Here is a 26033-nt window from a genome sequence, read left to right on the forward strand (position 1 = left end):
TTAGACATAAAAGGTGTGGAATCAAAAGGGCTACAAAACTGCTATTTCGGTTTTTCGAATTTTTTGGATTTTGACCCCCAAAAATCAAAAAATAGATTTTTTGAATATAATAGCCAAAAAATCCAAAAAGTTTTTTGAATTTCGAAAAAAAACCGGAATATATATGATAGTCCCTACCGCCTTCTATCTACATACCAAATTTGAGATCGATACCTCGTTTTTTGGCCAAGTTATAGCGAAAAAAACTGTTCAAAATTGATGACGTCAAATTTTCAAACTCAATTTTTAGCAATTCTAGACCTCGTAGCGCAAAACAAAGACCACCATTAGACTCCCCGTGACGAGCTGCATCGAATCGATACCCATTTTGTGCAAAAATATCAACTATGAAATTTGACCTTTTTTTACCTGACCTTGACCTGACCTCCACCAGAAAGTGACCTAAACCGTACCTGATGCTCTAATAACCAACACCATTGAGTTGGAAATGAAAAACTGGCCATAAAACATGCATCACATAACCTTAGTAAAGTTGGGCTCATGTGGTGACCCTTGGTGACCTTTGGTGACCTGACCTGTGACCTGACCTGGTATGACCAGTGACCTCTAATAGCAACATATGTACTAGACAACTGACGCCTTATCGCTGATTTTCGACAAAATGCGTTTTACTCGGTGTTATAGCGCTTTCCCTAGAAGCCCAGTGAACGGTGAAACATTTTATCTTTGACCTGACCTGTGACGTCATCGGTGACCCCGAGGTCAATGAAATTTGGTTTCCTTCGACAAATTTGACAGGGCTATCGAACGCCGTTTGAATTTTTCGGATCCGTCCAGTAGTTTCGGAGATACGGGGGGGGGGCAAAAAAGTGCCCCCCCCCCCCCACCGCGTGGAAGGTGGCTGGTAGGCCCACCGCCTGCCGTGTTAATAAGTGCCGGCAGGTAAGAAATCTGTAGCAAAAAGTGTCGAGACTGATCGTTTTATTTCCCTTGGAAATTAATAATGCGTATTCAACTAACGACTCGGAATCAGAAGGTAAGAGTAGATCAATGTTTACCGTACCCGTTCTCGGTACAAAATCGCCAGACGGCTGAAATCCCTCGAACAAAATGCTTGGTGTTGCATCTGCAATTGAAAACTAAACTATATGCAGCGATGCGTCATACAATCTGTACACACTGCATAGCCCCGTACTAAATGAAGCCAAGGAAGCGACTGAAATGCCATACATGTGAGCCGCTTCTGATTTTGTCAGAAATACTTCCGGTTTAGTGCAGAGTGCTTCTGGTTTTTGAACAATATTTACGGCTTTGTGCATTATGCAGCTCCCAGTTTGTGCAAAGTACTTTTAGTGTTCGGTTAACCAGTGTCCGTTGTTTGGCAGTTTTGGTGAACGGCCCTAGCGGAGCTGCGCAGTCGAAGGATTCTTGGTTACTCTGCTCCGACTCTGCAACCCTGGGTCATCATCATTACCAAGGAGAGCAATTAACCCGCGACCCGTTGGGGGGGGGGGGGGGGGGGCAAAGGCCCCCCTGTGGTTTTTCGCAGATAACTCAGAAACGGCTGCGGATTTCGACTTGAAACTTTCAGTACCTCTCCGTGCATCAATTTTACACAATTCCTGAAAAAAATGAGGTCCCAACTTATCTCAGGTCACGAGTTATAGAGGTCAAACTGATGTCATGTTCGGCGATTTTTCGTCGAAAAAGTTGTTCACGGAAAAAAAAATGCAGAAAATTAGAGTTTCAACCTAGAGCCTAAACAATTATACCGCAGGTATAAAAAAGAATGACAAACAAAATGGCTATAACGAAATTTTAAAAATATAAAAATTCCTAGATCTAGGGATTTTTTAACTCAAAATTTAGACTTCTTATGATATTTTTGAACTTTGGAGACATTTTCAAAAAAAAAAACGGAATATATGTCAGCGAACCCCTTACACATGCCAAACATTTACAAAATATCTCTCAAACTGCCAGAGATATAGGCATTTGAATGACTGAAAAAGTAGCGGTTGTTCTTATGACGTCACAATATTTTTAGTATTTGTGCTTGAAATCAGTCAGGAGTAATATTTATTATAGTTATCAACCTCTTCCTGACTGAATATGATTCTTTACGTGATTAAAGTCACTTTTACGTAAAAAATTGTTTTTCGGTGTAAACCGGTGCAACTTGACCTCATTTGACCTTCCTGTGATGTCATAGGACAAAGAAAAAATGGTCAAGGAGGCTTCTGTGGCTGCATATATATATATGACATGTCTTCATACAGACTCAAATATTCACAATTTAACATGCCTTTCTTTACGATTCACAAAAGTGTTTTCTGATTGGTCGAGGCTGACCTCTGTTGTGACCTCACAGGTCAACATTCATGTGACTATCCACATGCCATATCTATCATATACGTCATATTCAGACTCATTTTGAAAATCTAGATTTCATTTTTATGACTGATTTTTCGTCATTGTAAATTGAACTGATTTGACTTTGTTTGACCTCCCTGTGACGTCACAGGTCAAATATCAAGGTCATCAACATCCGATCTTGTGCATCTTGATGAGTTCTTTTGAATGCCGTTTGAATTTTTCCGATCCGCCTATTGGTTCCGGAGATACGACAGGGGGCCTTTTGCCCCCCCCCCCCCAACAGTACGTGGAACCTGCCAGACCTCAACGGGGCGTGGGTTAACCGAGCCGCTGGGGGGGGGCATAAAGTTGCCCCCTTTACGTTTTGTAGAATATCTCCGAAACCCGATGAGCTACGAACGTGAAACTTGGCACAGCTTGAAATGAATACCTAGGCAATGTTTGAGGAAAGTTTGGTGGTTGTAGCACTTAAGATGACGTCACAGTGACGTCATAAAGTTTTGTCGTTTTCCGATATGGACCGTTTCTTATGTCGCTGAGCATGAACCTCAACTGTAAATGAACTAGACAGCACCTGCTGTCATCCTAAAACATCTAAGTACACTTCCAACTAGTTTCTGACCAATAATCGACCCTTTATAATCGGACTCATATATCGGATATATCGCGAGGAAACTGAGAGTCGCAAATCTATAATTTGACTTCTGACGTCACTGTGACGTCATTTCAAATGCGATGGACACCAAATTTAGACAAAACCTCGGCTAGATATTCAGGAAGATGTGTGCAAAGTTTCGCGTCTCTATCTCTTCGCGTTGCGATGATATCGTCACAGAAGTAAAGGGGGCAACTATATGCCCCCCCCCCACCCCCCAGTGGCTGGCGGGTGGCGCAGAGGCCCAGCGGCCGCCGGGTTAAGAATCCGTGGGATAACTTTTGCTAAGCATGTATTCGATGGCTTACACTATAACAGACTTGTGCAACAGCTGAATAGAAAAGACATTTTTACAACTAGGGATGGGACGCTGAAGACAGCGAAAATTAAAATACATTGTTAATTGTCATACCTACAAAAAGGATATGCAGTTAACAAGTATGGTGTGGGCTATTGTGTGTAATAGATGAATAAAACGAATGTCATTTAGCAATATATGCTTCGTGCAAGATCTGCATAATTTTTGTTTTCTTAAAAAACGGATCATTCACACACGAACCCTATAAAAAACGGCTGTTAAAATGCAATATGCAACAAAAAATACCTACCGTAAGGTGGGGCTATTTGAGACAGTGGGGCTATTTGAGACAGTATTTAAAATTGCTATATAAAATAAAAACCACTTACAATTTATGCTTAATTTTTTGCTCAGGCGATTTACTGCCCGATTCCACACCTCCCTGAACAAAAATATCACACCAAAATCAAACGATCTTCATTTTATAGCGATTTTAAATACTGTCTCAAATAGCCCCACTGTCTCAAATAGCCCCACTTTACGGTACCTATATTTTTGTTACAGGGAGTATGCGATTTCAGTTAGTTTGCAACGACCCTAGGGTGGTTGTAACCTCCCTGAACGATCAGTTTGTTTGCAACGACCCTAGGGACGTTACAAAATAACTGCTCGTTCCGGGACGTTGTAACGAAACTAGGGTCGTTGCAACCTCCCTAGTTAGTATGCAACGAACCTAGGGTTGTTACAAAATAACTAGGGAGTTTAAGAATTCATCGAGTCTCGTTTCACAGGAGGGCCGTCAACAATCTTGTCCAATGAAAATCGAAATGAATGTCCAAAAATAAAAGAAAAGGAGAACCAAATTTGAACATTCAGCTCAGAAGTATATGTGGTGCCCGGGACAAAGCACGGAACTGGTGTGATAATTTTGGCTGCATTATATCGTCAGCATATGCTTACACGTAGAAAATATAGTTACTGGGGTAGGTGTGATGGATATCCGTCGCTATCCGTGTGCGGGTTATCCCTCACACTTTTAGGGGTGCGGGTCGGATAAAACACATCGTTTTTTCGCTATTATCTCGCGCTAAAAGCGGCCGATCGTGACGAAACTTTGAGTGTCCTCGAACTTATCTACGTTACTGGTTACACATTCCCTATACAGTTCATGATCCTAAAACCAATGACCTTTGATCTGATTTCTGAGACCATGGCAGACCGAAATGATTTGCCGTTTATGCTAGCGCACATAAAATTGCGTTTCCAGACTTCTATTGTGATTACATATAAACGTGCCAACATGTGAACCATGATGGTTGTCCCATGCATCATGATGGGTTTCAAGTTGACTTGTCAGTTGTCGGCCTGCGGCCAGGTCAAGGTCATTGACGTTTGGTGACTTCGGGTAACTGTTTCAAATTTTACGATTTTAAGGAATTTTTAGCTTATTTCAAATCCAGCATTCGTTGATACATTTGAGAAGTACGTATAATTGTGGTGCCAATGCAACTTGCTACGAAGCTGTCGCTGGTGGTTTGGTACACCTGCTATAAACAGGTGGTGCGGGTGGGACGCCTACTGTACTACTTGACCCAAACTTACCCAACCCATCCTAGCTTAATCCTCGCCCCCCCCCTAGTTTTTTTTTCGCGACAGCTCCGAACACGCCAGCAACAGAGAGCTGAAACTAGGCATACCTGATCTTTGATTCAAGCCGGATCTTGTTACACCAACCAGATTTTCAGGTCAGGTCAGGTTACTGACCGACGTCATAAGTGGACGGTCCTCAGTTGCCGCAACTTCGCAACGCCCTTAGTCCCAGAGGAGCTTTTACAGGGGGATGAAACTTACAAGTTACAGTACGAGCATCTTCTAGAAGTCTCACAACTTGTACCTCTAGAATTTTTCCTAAAGATCACATGAGGTCAGGTCGGTCACGTGACCTCACCACTAAAGTCAATTGAGAAAAATGAAAACTGCTATTCTGGCGCCCGGAACGATCTCAAACTATCTCAAGCACACGGATCGCGATTTCATGCACTCCTTGCAAGGTAAGATGCTTCAATTTTGCATTGTTGACGTTGCATGACGTCATTTATGACGTCACTAGGGTCATAAGTTTTTCGTCAATAACTCCCGCTCACACTGAGCTAGCGAGTCGGTCAAGCCACCAATGGACTGAGGAAGACCTTCCGAATCGAATAATATGCAACATGACCTCCTTTGACCTGCTATTTTTGACAACGATGAAGCCGATTTCACTCCTCAGCGAGGAAATCACGATTTTGGAAAGATAAGCACTGATTTTCGAAAAGAAGTGCTGCCACCTGGTGCAAGAAGAAGAAGCCAGCTTTAATATGCCCGTTGTTTTTGTGGTAGTTTGATTTGTGGCCTGAAGTTGGAACTTAAAATTGAAGCATCCTAAGATGATCGATATTGATCGAAAACATGATGTTGATGAAAAAATATGTTAAGTTGAGAGAGGAGGTCATTTTATCCAGATGCGGTGGTTAACTTCATGCAATTAATTATTTTTGCTAATTGACGGCCGCGCATCATCCGTCATTACATGGCAATCGTCATAAACAAAAATAATTTCAAGAAGTAAAGTAAACCACCGCATCTGGATGAAATCGCCTCCTTTTTCAACTTAACATAATCTTTTTTTTTCATCAAAATTATGTTTTCGATCAATATTGATCATTTTCGGATGCTGCAAATTGAAGTTCCAACTTCAGGCCACAAAAAGGGTACACGTCAACGTTGGACTACCATACAAACAACGGCAATATTAAAGCTGGTTTATTCTTCTTGCACCAGATGGCAGCACTTCTTTTCCAAAATCAGTGCATGTGCTTAAAATGACAGCGATTGACCAAACCTCCCCCGAATGTAATGTCTTGATGTTTTTAGGCCAGGTCGGGTCAGGTCTGAGGTCAGGTCAGGTCAACCAGTAGGCGTCTTGCTAGCTGTCCATAGTAGGTGTCAACCACCACTGCCAGCTTCGTGACATGGTACGAAGGCGCCAGTTACTTCGTAAATGTTCAAATGGGTGCTAAATTCGAAATCAGCTCCAAAAACTAGCCTAAAAATATATGAACCCAGAAGAAATGAGCTAAGGTCATCAAAGGTCAATGACCTTGACCTGACCTTCACGTGACCTTGACAGTTGACACCCACCATAATGCAAGGGACCACCATCATTTCACATGTTTGATTGTTTACGATCACAAAAAGACTGGAAATGAGCGGATAATAACCGTTTTTACGAAGGGCTTTCTGGCGAATTTAAAATTTGAATTAATCTAATTTGAATTAGTCTAATTTGAACAAATATGCACCAAATGTGCACCTAACCTGCACAAAATGTGTAATAGATGGCCGTCGTGAAATACTCCTGAGCTGAATGTTCAAATTTTGTTCTCCTTTTCGTTTTAAATGAACTATGTAGATTGAACAAGATTTTCATTGGACAAGATTGTTGACGGCCCTCCTGTGAAACGAGACTCGATGAATTCTTAAACTCCCTAGTTATTTTGTAACAACCCTAGGTTCGTTGCATACTAACTAGGGAGGTTGCAACGACCCTAGTTTCGTTACAACGTCCCGGAACGAGCAGTTATTTTGTAACGTCCCTAGGGTCGTTGCAAACAAACTGATCGTTCAGGGAGGTTACAACCACCCTAGGGTCGTTGCAAACTAACTGAAATCGCATACTCCCTGTAACATTTTGTCTGTAAACAATACTTGTTCTGTAAGTTTAAACTCGAGCTTTACAATCATATATCATTTTTATCGACCTAACTTTTTAACTTAGTGTCACTTTACTTCTAACACATTATTGTGCACCTTCTCTGGTAAGCGATTTACAGTATACCATAAAATATGTTATTGCAGACAAAAAAAAATGTCATTCATTTCACTTTGAAATGATATTACAAAAATATGGTAAAAAGAGAATATGATTTTTTTTTACAATCGCTGCATTTAATTAACCCGCGCCCCGTAGGGCTATCGGCGGACCCTACCACCCGTAGGGGGAGGGGGGGGGGTATCGGCCCCCCCAAGATCTCTGAAAGTTACCGGCAGATTTTCAAAATTCAAACGGCGTTGGATATTCCTAACACGGAACTACCTTGTGTACCAATTTCATTGACCTCGGTCCAAGCGATGACGTCACAGGTCAGGTCAAAGGTCAAATTTTCACCGTTTGGAGGCATTTCAAGAAATTAGCTGTAAAATCGAGTAAAAGACTTGTTATTGAAAATCATCGATAGAATTGCCCGAAAAACATATTTTGCTGTTTGAGGTCATTGATACCAGGTCAGGTCAGAGGTCAGGTCACTGAGGGTCACAAAACGAAAGTGTCGTGTGATACATGTTTTATGGACCATTTTACATGATAAATGCGATTATGTGGGTCAGGTAACTTTTGGGACCAGTTTAGGTTATGTTCTGGTGAAGGTCAGGTCATGGTCAGGTCAAATTAAGTTAAATTTCAAAGTTGATACTTTTGCATAAAGTAGGTATCGATTCGATGCAGCTTGTCACGGGGAGTGTAATGGTGGTCTTTGTTTTGCGCTACGTGGTCTAGAATTGCTAAAAATTGATTTTGAAAATTTGACGTCATCAATTTTGAACGGTGTTTTCGCTATAACTCGGCCAAAAAAGAGGTATCAATTCAAAATTTGGTATGTGGATAGAAGGTGGTAGGGTCTATCATATACATTCCGTTTTTCGAAATTCGAAAAACTTTTTGGATTTTTTGGCTATTATATCCAAAAAATTGCTTTTTTGATTTTTGGGGGTTAAAATCCACAAATGTCAAAAAAACGAGATAGCAGTTTAATAGCCCTGTTAATTTTACACCTTTTATGTCTTGAATATTTTTCTGTATCTTCAAAGCTGTAGGCCTGACAGCGCTTCCCGCGAAACTTTTTTTAGGTCGAAAATGCAGAACATGACGTCATTCTGACGTCATTTGCGGCTAACTTATCATAGCCTCTGGAAACATTTTTGGTCACAATGTGTAAAATTAATGCCCGGAGGGGTCCTGAAAGTTTGGTGACGATATCTGCAGTCGTTTAGGAGATATCTACCGAAAAGGACAGGGAGGGGTCGTTTCGCCCCCCCCCCCCACTACGGGGCGCGGGTTAACCCGCGCCCAGATGGGGTCTGCCGAGCAACGCGGTCTGATGGGGGGGGGGGCATTTTGCCCCCCCCCTCAGATCTCGCGAACCACGCAACATAGCGACAAGCGGTAAACGGTGTTGGATAGCCCCAGCGGGGAACTACCTTTTGACCCAATTTCATTGACCTCGGTCAAACCGATGACGTCACAGGTCAGGTCAAAGGTTGAATTTTCACCGTTTACAGGCATTTCAAGAAATGCGTTGTAAAATCGAGTAAAATGCATTTCATTGAAAATCATCGATGGAGAAATGTTCTTCAAACACATATTTTGCTATTTGAGGTCACTGATACCAGGTCAGGTCACAGAGGTCAGGTCACTGGGGGGTCACAATATGAAAGTGTCGTGTGATACATGTTTTATGGTTCATTTTACATGACAAATGCGATTATGTGAGTCAGACAGACTTTAGGGCCAGCTTAGGTCACGTTTTGGTCAAGGTCAGGTCAAGGTCAGGTCAAGGTCAGGTCAAATTAGGTCAAATTTCAAAGTTGATATTTTTGCATAAAATGGGTATCGATTCGATGCAGCTCGTCACGGGGAGTTCAATGGTTGTCTCCGTTTTGCGCTACGAGGTCTAGAATTGCTAAAAAATTGAGTTCAAAAATTTGACGTCATCAATTTTTAACAGTTTTTTCGCTATAACTTGGCCAAAAAAGAGGTATCGATCTAAAATTTGGTATGTATATCGAAGAGCGCAGGGACTATCACATATATTCCGGTTTTTTTCGAAATTCGAATTTTTTTTTTGGAAATTTTTTGAGTTTTTCTAAAAAAATCAATTTTTTTGATTTTTGGGGGTCAAAATCCCAAAATTTCGAAAATCCGAGATAGCAGTTTTGTAGCGCCGTCTTTTCTCTACACAACCACATAAAGAACTTTAAAATTGCTTGTTAACTGTAGAATTGGTGAGCGTTTCAAGATGTCATGTTTTTTGCTCATTTTTGCTCGAACATGACCTCAGTTTGACCTCAATAACTCCTGACCTGAGGTGACCTGTGACTTGAATTTTTGTGTGAAGGTGTCAAATTGATGCCCGGTAAGGTACCCAAAATTTGGCGGCGCTGCGCGCCGCCGTTTTCTCGCTGTTTAAGAAAAACCACAGGGGGGGCCAAAATGGCCCCCCCCCATCAGGGCGCGGGTTAAGTCTAGACATAAAAACATTAGATACGTTGCAATTTCTATACAACAGCACATGCTGGTGATTCTGCATAAATGTGTATTTCTAACTCTGTCCTTCCAACGCTAAGGCTGAAACATGTTTTTTTCACAGTCAGCAAATCGCATGCGAGAACCTGTCAAAAACAAATCACTCCCACATCAGTCGCACCTTCCTACGTACGATTGATGCGAGCTCCATACGATGTATTTGAATCGGCACCAGCACGCGAGTTCCTGACTGAGGAAGTGCCTCTTTCAGCCTTAAGAGCAAGACATTAACTACTTACTGCATTTCTGCCCGGCGCTGTTTTGAGCACCTCTCGATTGTCCCAAAGCAGACCACCCCGTCCCGGCTCTGAATCTACACTGTCGGTGCACACAGCCGCTATCCGGGTTCAGAAGTGGCCAATACCCTAATTTTCGACAAATTTTAAAGCGTGCTTTTCTCACATTTTCTGGTCGTAAATTGATCAGACTGTATGAAATATCATCCAGAAAAAATTACTCATTCTGGCACAGATTGGTGGGCTCCCAAAGTACACCGTTTTGTTTTGCTCCGTGAGACCGAACTTGTGCTGCGATTTTCATGTAAATGATGACGAGTCTCCTGTCATATTCTTTGCTTGAAAATGCGTAAGTAAGATATCAGCGGAAAGGGGAAAATGTGCGGAATCCATTGGTAACAAAAGTGCATCAAAAAAACTTCCCACTGAGTTATTGTAAGCTAATTGTTGCACACTCGCACAAAGCAGAAGGGCTTGAGGATTTCAATATTTACATGGACCTACCAAAAAACGCACAGCGTGCTTCACATCGAGACAACGTCCATAACATATACCGTACAATTGTGATTCATTTGCTGAAAAAATTAGGTCGGCATCACACTGCCGGTAAAAGTTATTGCAGTTCTAGTGACGCTAGGTCGCCGCCCGGCCGACCCCGGTCAGGTCGGCCGGGCCGCGGCGGCCGCGCAGCTGACGTCTGTGCGGTTCGGCAGCTGACCAATCAGCTGCGAGAGAGGAGCGCGGTCCGTCTAATCGCCCCCGGCAGTTGCTTGTGCGGGGGGGGGGGGGGTGCTCGACGCTCGTGTCGATTGCATTTGTTGGTTGTCGATTGTCGATTGACTTGTGGGTATACTTTCTGGTGACCAATAAATGTACGTCGTCTTAACTGAATGTAGTCTGATCAAATTCAATAAATCAAAAAGACATCCAGCCAACAGAACATGGTAAGAATGTCCGATATGGTTGATAACATTCAGAGTTTTGGGGAGCAGCCATCGACCAGAATGAACCTTATTGGCTTTTGCAGTGGCGCGGGAACTTCTTCAAGACTGGGGGGGGGGGCTGAACCATCATAGAGATCAACCTAGGGTACCCCCAAATCTAGTTTTCTCATCGGTTTTAGGCCACTTATTTTTCAGACCTTGGCATTTTCAACGAAAAAAAGAAGAAAATATTTGCAAAAAAAGTGAGGTATTCCGTCTCAGCTGAGTGAAGAAACTCAGTGGCGGATTCAGGGGAGGGCAAAATGGGCATTTGCCCTCCCCAAAGCTAAATAATGTGGGCAAGACTGTCCTTTTGCCCCTCCCAAAGCATATAGAGATGATAAAATTGAATACGGCGTCGAGGACTATCTGGACGAAAAGCAGGACTTTCGGTGACGGCCATTCCGAAGGAAGGAGCTGGACGCTCGCTGCTGATGATTTATGCCAGAATGCTGTTAAAAGATCGAACTCCCTGAACTGATTGCATGTAGATAGTGTGGCGTTGTAAAGTCGTTTGGTCATCTCGGCGCTCAAGGGCAGCGGAAATGCGGATAGAGTGTGCAGGGGTTTCAGCTCCAGACCCATGGAAAACATTGGAGTGCAAACATAGCTTTTTGCACCCTCCAAAAGCCGTATAAGAGGCCTGTCACACCACCAAATACATTTTATCCTAAAAACCAGTGATCGGGAAACGAACGATCATGTGGGATCACCGATCATCAGACGTCCAGTTGTTGGTCAGGAGCGCCCTATGCTGGTCTTTGGGGCCCTCACCGACTAGGAGTGTCCCGAACCGCGTTTGGTGCCCCATGACGGCATCTGAGGACCCCACGGAGACTCCAGGGGTTACGCTGCCTCTGAGGGCCCCCACGGCGGTCTCTGAGGGCCCTCGTGACACGGTTCTAGACCCATCTCAGGTCTGAGTGCCCATCGGGCTTTAGACGGCTCACGACGGCCTCTGAGGGCCCCAACACAACCAGGCTGCAGGGGCTATGCTGGCATCTGAGGAACCTGTGACGCGGTCTCTTGATGGCCATAACGATGGACTCTGATGTCCTCACCACAGCCTCTGAGTGCCTTGCAAAGATACCTGAGGGCCCAGGGCCTATGAAGACCGTCATGATGGCCAAAGATCTTCATGATGACCTCTGATGGTCCTCTTGAAGGCTTCTAAGGGCCCTCACAACGATTTCCACAGTGATTCCACCCGAGACGGTCCCTGAGGGCCCTCACGACGACCTCTATCATCTATGGGCCCTCACGACGACCTCTAGGACCCAATGCAAGCTTCAAATGCCCACGCTGGCGTCTAAGGGCCCCACGACGGCCTCTGATCTGGCCTCAACGCAGGCAGACTGCAGGGGTCATGCTGACCTCTGAGAGTCCTGTAACGAAGGCTCCAAGGGCCCACGCTGGCCTATATGAAGAACCCTACGACGGCCTCTGGAGGGCCTTAACGCAGGCAGGGGACATGCTGGCCTCGGGGCCCCGCGAAGATTTCAGATTCAGAGGCCCTTCACAACGACCTTTGAGGGCCTTACAAAGGTCTCTGAGGGCTTACGCAGGCTCGTGGGATTCCACACTGATTGTCAGGTCCCATGTAGGCTTGTTGAGACACTGTATCCGCTCCTGGTGCCCCTTCGCCGGCCTCTGAGAGTCACAACACCGGAACTTCTTGGCCCTACACCGGCTTTTAGGACCATTACATCGATCTTGGTACCCACGACCCATCAAATATGTGTCCAAGCGGCTTCTAAGAATCCCCATGCATGTTCCACGGACATGAAGCCGAATTTTTGGGCTCACACGCGAGCTCTTGGGACCCCATGCACGCTCCAGGGACCTACCTGCCTCCAAGAGCCTCACACATACTTTTGGGGCCCTAACGCTTGCCCCTGAAGGCCCCACTCGGACTTCTACCCTTTCCTCCACACCGGTTCTTTAGGCTAAACATCAGCTCCTTTGGCCTCTATCCCGGTTTTTGAGGGCCTCCATGCAGGCTTTTTGGGTCCGATGCCGGTCTTTGAGAACTTTCCAGACTCTCGAGCCTACGCTGCTTTCTGAAACCCTTCAGCACCTTCTGAGGAACCGACCCTGGTCGTGGACTCATTCAATCTGAGAAGTCGTGAAGGCTTCTGGAGGAGCCTCCATTGAGTCATTCAGTTTCCAGAGGTTTTTTAGCGGTCTTGTAAGAGCGGACCGTAGGGCTCTCAAAGGTCCACTGCGGATCCAGAAAAGTGGTTTGAGGCTTGCGGGTGGTGGTTAGCATAAGGAAAATCACCCAGTAAAAAAAAACTTGTTGCATTTCACTTATTTAGGTATGCCGTGATTTTGTTAGGTTCCCTGAAATATGCAAACATTTTGGATAACTTCCTGTATGGATTGTTTCCTTAACCCGCGCCCCGCTGGGCTATTCAGCCATACGCGCCCTGCTGGGGGGGGGGGGCAGATTCTGCCCCCCCTGTCTAACTTCCGAACCGATGGTCGTAGAAAGACGGGGAAAACGGCAATCGAAAGCTCTCAACAAGGCGGATCTTAAGAGCACAAATTTTTTTGCTTAAGTAGGTCAGAGGTCAGGTCAAGGTCAGGTCAAGGGTACAAAATGCAAGTTTCTACAGTATCGGCCTTGCACCGTAGTTGCCGAAGAATGGACGGAGACTGATTGCCCAAAACGTGTTCTTAGACTACCAAGACAATATTCGTTGCACACAATGTCATTCAAAGGTCAAGGTCAAGGTCAGGTCAGGTCAGGTCAGGTCACCAAAAACAAAATATAGAAAAGGGCATGTGCGACACATGTTTTATGGGTCATTTTACTCATGGAATTCAATAGGCACACTCAATAAGTGATATGGACCACCTCTGGATGAATTTCAGGTCGAGGTCAGGTCAAGGTCAGGTCAAGAGGGGTCAAATTTTGAAGTTGGTTGTTAAGGCCTAAAAAGGTGTCTATCCGATGCAGTTTTTCACGGCAAATCGAATGGTGCTATTTTTATTTCCGTACGAGGTCTAGAACTTCCAAAAAAATCATTTTTAAAAATTTTTGTGTGTCGTGACGTCATAAAATTTTGAATAACTCCCACATTTTTTAACCGATTCTTCTAAAAATTGGTATGTAGGTGCACATAGACCACTTCTTTGACATATAATCCGTTTTTTTCGATAAACTCAAAATTTTGGATTTTATAAATATTTTCCCAAAAAAGTCAGTTTTTTGGAAAAATTTTGGCCTAAATCCAAAATTTTCAAAAAACCGAGATGGCCATTTGATAGACAAAGTAGAATCACGTATAACCTTTTTTGTTACGTCCTGATTCCTTTAAAAATGAAGAAGTTAGCGGCGTTAGAAATTTTGCCGTTTTTTAGGCGAAAATGGCGAACATGACGTCACTAAAACGTCAATTTCTCAAAAATTTTCCGACGGATTTCGCTCAAATTTTCAGGGAACGTGTCAAATTGATGTATGATAAGGTACTGAAAGTTTGACGTCGCTGGCGTAACGCGTTTAGAAGTTATTGGCGAAAAACGGGAGGGGGGGCAGATTCTGCCCCCCCCAGCGGGGCGCGGGTTAACTTTTGGTTTTCATAAATCGATGATTGACAGCTTGAAAAAGTAAAGGGGCCCAAAACCTTTAGTGGGGCACCTTGAGAAAATTTTGCATCCCCATCCAAAATTTATCTTACATTCCTCCCAGTGCGGGGGCGGATACAAGGCCGTATTAAGGCGGCCGCACACTGGGCCATTCGGCGGGCGATATTCCGCAAAAGCGGAATGTCGCGTCGATGCTAATAGCGGAATTCCGGCCGCCGCCGCCGCGACATTCCGCTACCGCGAAGGCTGATACGGCAAGTGATTCGGATTAGCGACATTCCGCAGAGTCGGGTCAATAGTTTTTTAATTAGAATATATCTAAAATTGCAGTTGCAATTGACGTTTTATCATGATGTACTGCTATATAGTTTGCTACTAAACTTATATCAAATGTTTTTTTATTGAAAGATACACCAAAAAGGATCAATTAGTGTAGTTTAATTTATTTTTAAAAGTTGTTGACACAAGGTAAACAAATAACGTAGACAAACGATTGTCCAATCTTTCCTTGCACGATAAATAGTATTGCTATCAGCGTAAAATATTTTAACAATTGATTAGCTGGCTGCCCTATATTTGTATACTTATAAGTCGTTGTCTTGTTCCATTCTCTTTTATAGTCGTTCTTGTTCTCTATCGTTCTTTCTTGTTCAATTCCTTATCAGAGCGTTTGATTTGCTCGTAAAACATGAGTCCTCGAAACCGTCCGAGGCCGGGAGCCCCGCGCCGGCAGCGCCTGCAGCTGGCAGCCATTCGACTGCTCATCCTGCTCGAGGCAGTCCAAGGTTTGGAAGGCGACCAAGGAGGCCCGAGTCCCCGACGGCGAGAATGGGTGACTGAGGTACTACGGAGACGCCGGGAGCTCGGCGAGTACCACAATCTCGTCCAGGAGATGAGACTGTCCGAGCCGCAACGTCACCTCCAGTACTTTCGGCTCACCAAACATGGCTTCGACCTACTCCTCTCCCGCATCGACCGACGCATCAGGCGACAAGCTACCAACTTCCGGTCGCCGATCAGCCCAGGAGAGCGCCTTGCGGTCACCTTGCGCTATTTGGCCTCCGGCATGGAATTCGCGGCGTTGGCTCCTACCTACCGGCTGGCAGAGGCGACCTGCCGCGCCATCGTGTACGACACTTGTCGCGCCATCATCGCCGAACTGGGGCCTCAGTACCTGCCGCCACCGACCAACGCCATCTGGACCGCTAGCGAAGCTAAGTTCAGCGAGAAATGGAACTTCCCAAACTGCGTGGCAGCCTTGGATGGGAAGCATGTCTTCATGCAAGCGCCCGCCAACACCGGTTCAGCCTACTTTTCCTATAAGGGCCAGTTCTCCATGGTCCTGATGGCAGCAGTCGATGCAGACTACAACTTTTTGTACGTCTCAGTCGGCAGCGCGGGGAGGGAGAGTGACGGCTCCATCTTCCGCTCACTGGACCTCGGCCGGCGTCTGGCAGACGGCAGCCTGCACCTGCCTGCCCCCAAGACACTTCCTGGAACAACCACGTCTCTGCCGCACGTCATCGTAGCCGACGAGGCTTTTCCACTTTTAGAAAACGTCATGCGACCATATCCAGGCCGACGGGAGTCGAGGATGGGCCTGGAAGCCACCATCTTTAACTACAGGCTGTCCCGTGCTCGGCGCGTGGTCGAGAACGCGTTCGGCATCCTGGCACAAGTGTGGCGTCTGTACAGACGCCCGCTCAACGTAACACCTGAGCACGCACAGCTGCTCGTCATGACGACGTGCGTGCTCCACAACTTCCGACGGAGCGGAGACGTGGAGGGGCTGCAGCTCGGAGGAGTCGGCGAGGATCCAGGACTGGTCGGCAGCGACGAGACGACGCCTGGGCTCGCCGACCTCCGCGCGGCCCTCGGTCCCAACAACTACACCCGGAGCTCCGAGCGAGTACGGGAGGAGTTTAAACGGTACTTCATGACAACAGGGGCCGTGGAGTGGCAGTGGCAGCAGCACGGACGGCACTGAACCAGCTGCTGGCTCCGCGACACCCCTGTCGTATCGGACCGCTCCACCGCTTACGATGACGTGCGGCAGAGACGTGGTTGTTCCAGGAAGTGTCTTGGGAGCAGGCAGGTGCAGGCTGCCGTCTGCCAGACGCCGGCCGAGGTCCAGTGAGCGGAAGATGGAGCCGTCACTCTCCCTCCCCGCCTGCCGACTGAGACGTACAAAAAGTTGTAGTCTGCATCGACTGCTGCCATCAGGACCATGGAGAACTGGCCCGTATAGGAAAAGTAGGCTGAACCGGTGTTGGCGGACGCTTGCATGAAGACATGTTTCCCATCCAAGGCTGCCACGCAGTTTGGGAAGTTCCATTTCTCGTTTAACTTGGCTTCGTTGATGGTTTAACTGGCGGCAGGAACTGAGGCCCCCCTTCGGCACTGATCGGGATGATGTCGGTTCTCACTGCCGTGTAGTGTTCCATCGGAACGTTCATTGTGCCGTTATGTCGTGTTGTTCGTCTGTATCGCACATTATGCTCAGCAAATATTACTGATTTTCGACACTAACCGGTTTTTCTTGGTTTATGAACCTCATGAGGTGGAAGTGGAACCTTATATCTATGTACATTCTACAACAAAGGGCGTGAAGCGAAAATGTATTGTTTTCCACATAAGTTGATAGAAATGGAAGGCCAATGAGCAAATCAAAACGTTTGAACACAACCGTACACACAAACAAGCCCCCCCCCCCCCTCCCCCTAAAAAAGGCAATGGCGTTGGGAATTGATCATAGGACACCGTGGCAATATTAAAATTGCATCGATAACAAGAGATATGGAACAATACTAATGAAGTTGGTCATCATAACACCATTACAGATAGAACAACTATGAATGAAGAACATCATTTCGAAAACGAATTAACCCTAGCCGGCACAGGCCATTTTGAGTCCTTCGACGGCACAAGGGGGGGGGGGGTTGGTACGACCCCCCCTCGCGTTTGGCCCCTGATCGAGCTAGAGCTTCGCGGAAAAAACGAGCGTGTTGCCCGTCACGAGAGGAAGCCGATGATACCCAATTTTAAGGTCCTAGGTCATCGGGTGACCTTCCAGGTCAGGTCAATGACCCGAAAACCGGGAAAATCGGGACCTGTTAGAAAGTCGTAAAGTGTGGCTGCCATGTGGTTTTCCGGGGTGCTGATCACGAATATCGTGTTAGTTTTGATCATAGATGATGTCTTTAAGCATTTAGACCAGGTCGGATCAGGTCAGGTCAGGTCAACCGGTAGAGGTTGTGACGGGTATTCGTAATACGTGTCAACCGCCTCGGACAGCTTCGTAACATGTTACGAAGGCACCAAAACTACTTCGTAAATGTTCAAATGGTTGCTAAATTCGAACTGAGCTCCAAAAACTAGTCTAGAAACATGTAAAACTCGAAGAAGTGAACCGAGGTCACCCGAGGTCACCAAAGGTCAATGACCTGACCTGACCTTCAGGTGACCTTGAAACCCACCCTAATGCATGGGAGCAACATCAAATCACATGTTTGAACGTTTGAAACCACGAAAAGCTTGCAAACGCGCGGCTAATGCGAGCCGACATGCGCCGAACCGCGATTTCGGCCAAACATGGTCACAGAAAGAAGGTCACAGGTCAAAGGTCATTGGGGTCAGGGTCATGAAATTTTCAGGGTAGGTGTAAAATTGATCAATGCGAGGGTACTGAAAGTTTCGTCGCGATCGGCCGCTTTTTACGCGAGTTATTCGCGAAAAACCTTAGGGGGGGGGGTTGCATCAACCCCCTGTGTGCCGGCGAGGGTTAAGAACACAACAACATTTCATATTACATGTAGAAATAAACAAGATGAGGCTAACAGGAAAGGGAATGGTAGGTCCGGAGCGAAATCAGCCGTAAACTATCCGACAAATAGCTGCCTGAATTCTCCGCATTTCCTCGGGTGCACGGGTTCGGAGCTCACTTGCTATTGCATCGCAGAATAACTGCGCCTGGTCACCAGGACCGCGATCAGCCTCCCCCATGTCACGCAACGCATTTACAATTTCTGCAAGGAGTGGGGAAGGCGCTGCTGGTGCCACACCTGCCCGCGGCCGGGCCCGGCGTGCCTCGCGACGAGACGTCTGCTCTGCGGCTGTTCCGGGCGCCGGCTCCGCGGCCGTTCGGGGCGCCGGTGTCGCGGCCGCTCGGGGCGCCGGCTCTTCCGTCAGTCGGGGCGCCGGTGCCGCGGCCGCTCGGGGCGCCGGCTCTGCCGTCAGTCGGGGCGCCGGTGCCGCGACCGCTCGGGGCGCCGGCTCTGCCGTCAGTCGGGGCGCCGACTCTGTGGCCGTTCGAGGCGCCGGCTCTGCCGTCAGTCGGGGCGCCGACTCTGTGGCCGTTCGGGGCGCCGGCTCTGCGGTCGGTTGGGTTTCCAGATCAGTCATCGACAGGGATGCCGATAAACCGTCCAGATTATCTCCTTCAGTCTGTGAAAACACAAATGAACTACAAGTGAGCTCAAATGAACGATAGGCTGACCTTGAAAGGTCATTTTGAAAATTTGACCGCAGGTCAAGGTCATAACCACACCGGAAAGGGTCATGCTGCATATCAGTCGATCCGTATCGTTGAGCTGAACACATCTGACGTATTTTCACCGTCTTTATCAAAAGCTATAGTAAAAAAAAAACTGCTGATGACCTTTCATGACCTGAGATGACCTCAGGGGCACACAGAGGGGTCAGGGGCGCAATTTCCCGATCCCGTGTGTCATGTTTACCCTATAAACCAAAGTTGAGTGTTAAGAACGACATTTGTCCGAAAGAGGCGCATTTCAATTTCTCCCCCATTTACTAAAAATGGAGAGGTCGCAAAATTGACCTAACCTTAGGTCACAGACATCGAAATTACGAGATATAAATTTTGTAATTTTATGCATACTGTTACTATTATCAATCCCTGAAAGTTTGAAAGTGAACGTTCCGTCGGTATAGCTACAGCGGTCAGCGAGCCTTTGAACTCCTGATGTAGGGTCACTTGACGTGACCTGGTGACCTGACCTTGAACGACCCCTGTCTGAAATTGTCACATGTGCGGAAAAGATGTATGAACAGGTGAACCAAAACGGCGTTTTGCCAGATATTCGCGAAAAACGTGAGGAGGGCGCGTCAAAAACGCCTTCCCCCAGCACGGCGCGTCACTACCACACCACCATGGCAAAGCTGGCTGGGACCCCACCCGGGCTCGAATTTTATACAGCTAAAATCGCTCACCCGCTACGCTCGCTACCTGATTGATCGTTGATCAGAGTTAGAACACTTGGTCTCACCTCATCGTAGGTCACTTCCAGGGTGCTCAAGTAGGTTTCAGCGTCGAAAGAGCTGCTTGGCGTGGCAGGATCGCGGTGCTCAGGAGTTGTTGGAGATGGGGATGGGATGTTCGTCAGAACACTGTGTAGAGGATTTTGTGATCAGTTTTTCCAAAATGTACGTTTTAGGTTTGCATGGAGCAGCGAGGCAATGAACTCACAGGAAGGTATTTCGATTCGAAGCTATTGAGGCGCGAGAAACGAGTGATTTGGCGTTTCACTTTGCAGTTAACATGTGCAGGTGACAGCTCATTCCTTCTACACCAATCAGTAATGAGCGCAACTGAGATGGGAGCTTACCTCTTCGGCTGTACGACAGGGTCCAAAAAGCTGAGCGCCCGCAGATAGGAAGATGAGTCTCCACTTCCAGCCGTGGCCCCAGAGCCACTTCGAGGTTTGGCCAGTTTTCTTGATCTATAATCTTTTATATTTTTCCAGCGCGTGGTGACATCTTTCACTGGAACACAATAGTCAAGACTCAAGAAAACTGATTCACCTTTTAACAAGGCTCAGGTAGGCTCCTAATAAATCTTATATAAACTATATAGGCTTATATAGACTTAACTAATCATTTGATCATTTGATCAATGATGTATTGAATCAAATTGAATGTATTTGATTCAAATAAACCAAATGATTTATTTGAAAACATCATAAACAATCATTTGTGCATCGTAACCTTGAACACGGCAACATTCTGGTTCCACTGGTCCTCAACGCACATCTTACGAGGCCTGCTTTGTGCATAGTCAAGGGTTACTCCAAACTGTTTCCAAACACCTCGACTATTGCACAGTTTTATCAGTAGTGTTAAGAGCAGCGGGAAGTCATGAGCCATCACCAAAGTATCGAAGCTTATTGTAAGTACCTACTTACCCGATCTTCCCGTTTCCACGGCAACCTCTTCCCATGTTCGCTTTTTTAATTTTGCTAGCTTGTATTCCGGGGACGTTATATCCCACAGACACCGGCGTTTTAACCCGCCGGTCCAATTTTTAATACTGCACGACTTGCGCGACCTCTATAAAATGACGTCCTGCCGTATTCAATGCGCGGATGGGAGCGCCACCTGTAGGAGCGGTTCGCGAGCGGTGGTCACTGGTCAGGTGCGCAGGACACGCCACATGACATAAAAATGCAGGTGCAGGTGGCAGCCAATGATGTCTGTGGGGCTGGTAGACAGAATCGAAATCTGTAGGAATTACACACCAAAATGCCCAGGCTTACAGGAGGAAATGCTATCAGTGATACTTGCATGCCAGGATATTGATAGTATGTGCATTCACTGTTTTGCAGGCATATTTAGGGTGCTCATTAGGGTAGACCGGGGCAAGTCGCCCCGCCGAGGTAAAACGCCTCACCGATGTTTCTCGGAACTGGCAGAGTTCTGGGGAAACATCCTCTCTTCTATAAAACGTGCACTATATGATCATTATATGAGCAGACTGGAAAGAAATTGTGATGACTCTTTCGGGAGATATAGCCAAAAATGTGTTTTTTGAGTGATTTTTATGTTTTGTTGTCAGATTATGCATCATGGCGTTCTTTTATGGTCCACATCAGGTTAACGACTTTTATGTATTTTGAACAACTATTGTCTAACGCTTATCATGCCGGGTTGGTTCGTGTTAAATTATGTCTTGCTGGAGTGCAAAGCGTTGTTCTCTGACCGAACTACGTGATGGGGTAAAACGCCCCAGTAGGTCGCGGGGCAAAAAGCCCCATGGGGCGTTTTACCTCATGTGTTGTTCGGGCTACCCACTTTCTAATGTTCGGTAGCTGGCGAACAGTAAGTTTCTATGCCTTTATGTGTATTTTTCTCAGCAACTGGATGGCAAAGGAAGTATTCTGTAAACATTTGCATTGCAATAATTTATTATTTGGTCTTATGAGGCAGGTGAAAAACCTGCTCATACAATAGTGGCATGGCTGAACACCTGACAGGATGGAATGTGCTAACTTCAGAGCCGTGCCTCCAGAGGTCTAACGGACCTCTCACATAAGATTAAGCCAACTACCATGTTAAATCTGTAATCTAAAGTATGGGGCTACTTGCCCCAGGCCGTGGGGCGTTTTGCCCTGGGGTTGGGGCAAAATGCCCCATTTGCAGTTGCTTCACAAATCACTTCCTAGCTTGGAGTTCATTCATAAGTGAATGAATTTGAGGGGTGCAATTTAAAGTAAAATGTCCAAAGAACGCATTGAGCACAAATTTGGCCTTCCAGGTGATGTGGGACAGAATTTATGTAGCAAAATAAATTATCTGGGGCGTCTTGCCCCAGGCTACCCTATTATAAAATAAAAATAAAATATAAGTTTGCTAGTTGATCTAGCGAAGGGCAAATGGGGAGGGGGATTTTGGGCAAATGCCCATACAGCGACTGAAAATGGGAAATATTTACTGTATTTTGTCCAGAATGTATACAAATTTAAAACAGATTTCTTAGCAACTTTACACAAACTGCAGAGCAGTCATGGACAAATAATCAAAACCAGAGTATTTTGTAAATTTGGTGAACCTTAGGGGGTATGCACTAGGCATCTTGGCTACTACAGTGTTTGACTTGACTCCAACACCACCTTTCTGGATCTGTCAGCGGCATCTGGTAAGAGCCTACAATATGCATGAGTCACTTGCAGATCAAGAGCATTGGAGCATTTTAATTTAAGATGGGCAACCCACTCCAGCATCAAAATGCCTATTTGTCCCTCTCTCACAAAGTTAGTAAACTAAGCAGCTTAACTGTGTGTTAGAACTTTCTGGTATGCCTCATAGCAAGGTAAACCATGGATGTCAAATCCAATTAGTTTTTTATATTGAATATCCCATAGGGAAGAAGCGTGCTTCAAGGGCGGTGCCACCGTGGGGCCAGTGGGGGCATACTGCCCCATTGACAGGAGGCCGTGGGACCAAGACTATGTTTTTGCCCCCACAAAACCTGGCTGATGTTGAAAAGGGAACAGAAGACCTGTGCAATATTCCTGATAGGATAGGATGTGATGATGCAAACAAGGCTATAAAACTCCTATGCAAAGCTGTGGTGGTGTGATGATGGCAAAGAAATTCCTTTAGTTGTCATAACCTTTCATTCATCTTTGGGCGTAGGAACCTCACGATAAGTGCGGGGGTGGGGGGAGGCCGGAGGGGAAGGCCAGTGAAACTTCAATGTCACTTAATGGGAGCCCAATACCCCTATGAAGAAATTATTTGCAGTTTTGTACTCATCTTGCCTTGCTGAACCATTTCCTGCTCTTAGTTATGTATTTAAATCAAAAATAAATATTTCACTATAAAAATGGCTGAAAAGTGGGGGGCATGGCCCCCTCCCCAGCTCCTGTTCTTATGCCTATGCAGCTTCATCTGGACAATTTTAGATGGCAATGGCTATGGACAAGGTAAGATTGGGCCCAGGGTCCAATCTTACCAATGCTGGAAATAGGATTTGGCAGCACTGGCCGGAGTTAACCGCACTGATAGAATAAATATCCTATTTATTTGCATCAAGCTAATCTTGCCCAGTGACTTTGATAGCGTGAATGATTATGAATGTTGCCTGAACGAATGAATATAAGATTGCTGAAAGGTTATTAATGTCACCAAATGCCGTGATTGCGCATTCACAGCATTTGGCAAGATTGGGCACTGGATTCTGCAGATTATTTTTTTGAGATCAGGTTGTATGTGGCTAACAGCTTGACATTGGTATGGCATTGACGTCAATGTTGATGCTACGCTGAATCAACATAATTGTGCTACTAGGGAACATACAACTTCACAACTTGATACAATGTGAAAAATTTGACAAATTGGTGGATCTAGGTTAACAAAAATAGGAGGCAATTTTGAGGTACTATTAGAGCAGACATTACATAAAGGTTTTCCAACCAGGGTGAGGTGGCATACCTGGAGCTGCTTCCTTCTAACCAATCCAAAACAAACCTAACCCGACCTAACCTAGCCTAAAACTTCAACCAACAACCCTACAAACCTACAGCGCCTCTCCTTGGTTGAAAACCCTTCAAGTGACTACTGCCAATTTTGAATGTCTTGCTGCAAATTTCATTGAGCATCAAAAATGCAATAAATACCTACCTACTTGTTTTCCTTTAGAACTTCAAGTACTTCAAAGCACCTGCTATAACAATAAGCAGCGAGCATTGGTCTGGAATCATGCACTCTTCATTTGATGTTTTGAATTTGCAGAGCATAGAACAAACAGAAATAAAATTGAAAAAAGAATATCAGATTTTCAATTAGTTTGAGAATATAAGACAGAAATGAAAAATGCAGTTAAGCATTCGCTAGTCCCAACAACAAAATGAGTCTCAATACCCTGCAATAATGGCCGCCAATATAAAGACGTTTCCTGCTATTTCCTTAGGCGAATATGAAAAATATGCATGACAAAAGTATTATTCCGCTTGGTACATCACGATAGGCAGGTAATACGCATTTAAAAATAAACAGGAAAACGTAACTCACTTCATCTCATCCAAAAGTGTTGCTCCTTTCCACACCACCTTGCTGCCCAGGGGGTGTCGAAGTCTAGTAGGAAAATCTGGCAAATTCCCTGCGTGACGTCACGTCGGGACTGACCGATGGCACTTTGCACTGAAGGATACGGCGGATTGGCTATTTTTGAAAAATGATTAAAAATACTTATGTGCTGTTATGACACATAAAACGCTTATCAGCATGTCCCTCATCATGTGATAAAGCCATATCCGTGGTCGAAAATAGCTGAGCCCCTCCCAATTTCCAACCACCGACGTCATAAGCAAAGGATGTAAGCGTAATCCTTAAGGGCGACTTTCCAATACATATCCGTACATATGCGTCCTTATGGAAATCGGTAGTGTGGCGATTGGCGACGCGCGCGACATCTGTGTGGCGACCAAGTGGCGACTGTGGCGACACCTGGTGGCTGCTTTTCTGCTGTATGTAGGCATTGGGGTTTTGCCAGATATGGTTCCTACTGCTACACAACTATGTTGACCCAATACTAGAAAGTTATTTTGCCAGTAAAAGGCAAGCAAATTGAAAGTCAATTTATAAAATTGCTTATAAATGATAACGAGAAAATAATAAAGAAGTTTTGATTGAATAGTTATTAAAATACCCAACCGGTAAACTATATTCTGGTAGATTTAGTAGAAATTAGTCCGTGCAACCTTGTATTTAGGGCCTTGTTGCTGCCGATCCGCGGAAAAAGCTGGACATGTTCAAGGCCCTAAATACAAGGTTGCACGGACTTATTTCTACTAAACCTACCAGAATATAGTTTCACGGTTGATTATTTAAATAATTATTCAATCAAAATTTCTTCATTATTATCTCGTAATCATTTATAAGCAATTTTATAAATCAACTTTCAATTTGCTTGCCTTTTACTAGCAAAATAACTTTTCTAGTATTGGGTCAACATAGTGGTGTAGCAGTAGGAACCACATCTGGCAAAACCCCAATGCCTACATACAGCAGAAAAGCAGCCACCAGGTGTCGCCACAGTCGCCACTTGGTCGCCACACAGATGTCGCGCGCGTCGCCAATCGCCACACTACCGATTTCCATAAGGACGCATATCGAGGGTTCCGAGCAAGACAACCCTAAGTGTTGTTTTTTGAATTTTACAGGAGAAGCAAAAAACTGAATTCTAATTCTGTTTGTTGAGCCAGTGCAACGATACATCGCGTGTTGTGCAAGTAGGGAGCGCGCAATGTTATGACACCAAAAAAATGTTATAAAATACTCACTGAGAGGGAATGCCAGGCACTTAAGTTCTTCTTGCTCACCAGAATGTCGACTCCGGCTACACAGTTCACATGCAAGAACAACCTAACCGTCGAAGCAAAACACTAGCTTTGCGTCACTAAAGCTGTAGTTATGGCTGTAAGTGTGGCCAAACACTGCTACGTGATGCACTGCACCATGAACTGCAACATTGAACTGTAACATTGAACATCGAACTGCAACAAACGCTGCACTGCTACGCTCCCTGCGGTGTCCTTCCTCTCACTCTCTCACTCTCACTCCTCTTCCCCCGGATCGTCGATGTCACTCTCCGGGAGAATGTCCTCCTGCCGCGCCGAGTGCGGCAAGCTCCTGTACTCCGCTTGGAACGGCTCCGGGATGTTCCCGTCGTCACAGAGCTTGATCAGGTCGCGGTACT

The 26033-nt window shown here is 45.6% G+C and overlaps 1 long non-coding RNA gene across 2 annotated transcripts; it reads right to left on the minus strand.

Moving 5' to 3' along the window:
- Positions 1-17064: 17064 nt before the first annotated feature.
- LOC122388222 lies at positions 17065-24358 on the minus strand. Of its 2 annotated transcripts, none has more exons than XR_006257756.1 (4): positions 24347-24358; positions 20740-20932; positions 20164-20320; positions 17065-19001 (listed from the first exon to the last, which is right to left on the minus strand). It is a non-coding gene; the product is annotated as an uncharacterized LOC122388222 (long non-coding RNA). The 2 variants fall into 2 exon arrangements; XR_006257755.1 differs by having other exon boundaries at positions 17066-18982.
- Positions 24359-26033: the final 1675 nt, after the last annotated feature.

Source organism: Amphibalanus amphitrite, unplaced genomic scaffold (assembly GCF_019059575.1).
Source record: "Amphibalanus amphitrite isolate SeventyFive unplaced genomic scaffold, NRLGWU_Aamphi_draft 000313F_arrow, whole genome shotgun sequence".
Taxonomy (NCBI): Eukaryota; Metazoa; Arthropoda; class Thecostraca; order Balanomorpha; family Balanidae; genus Amphibalanus; species Amphibalanus amphitrite.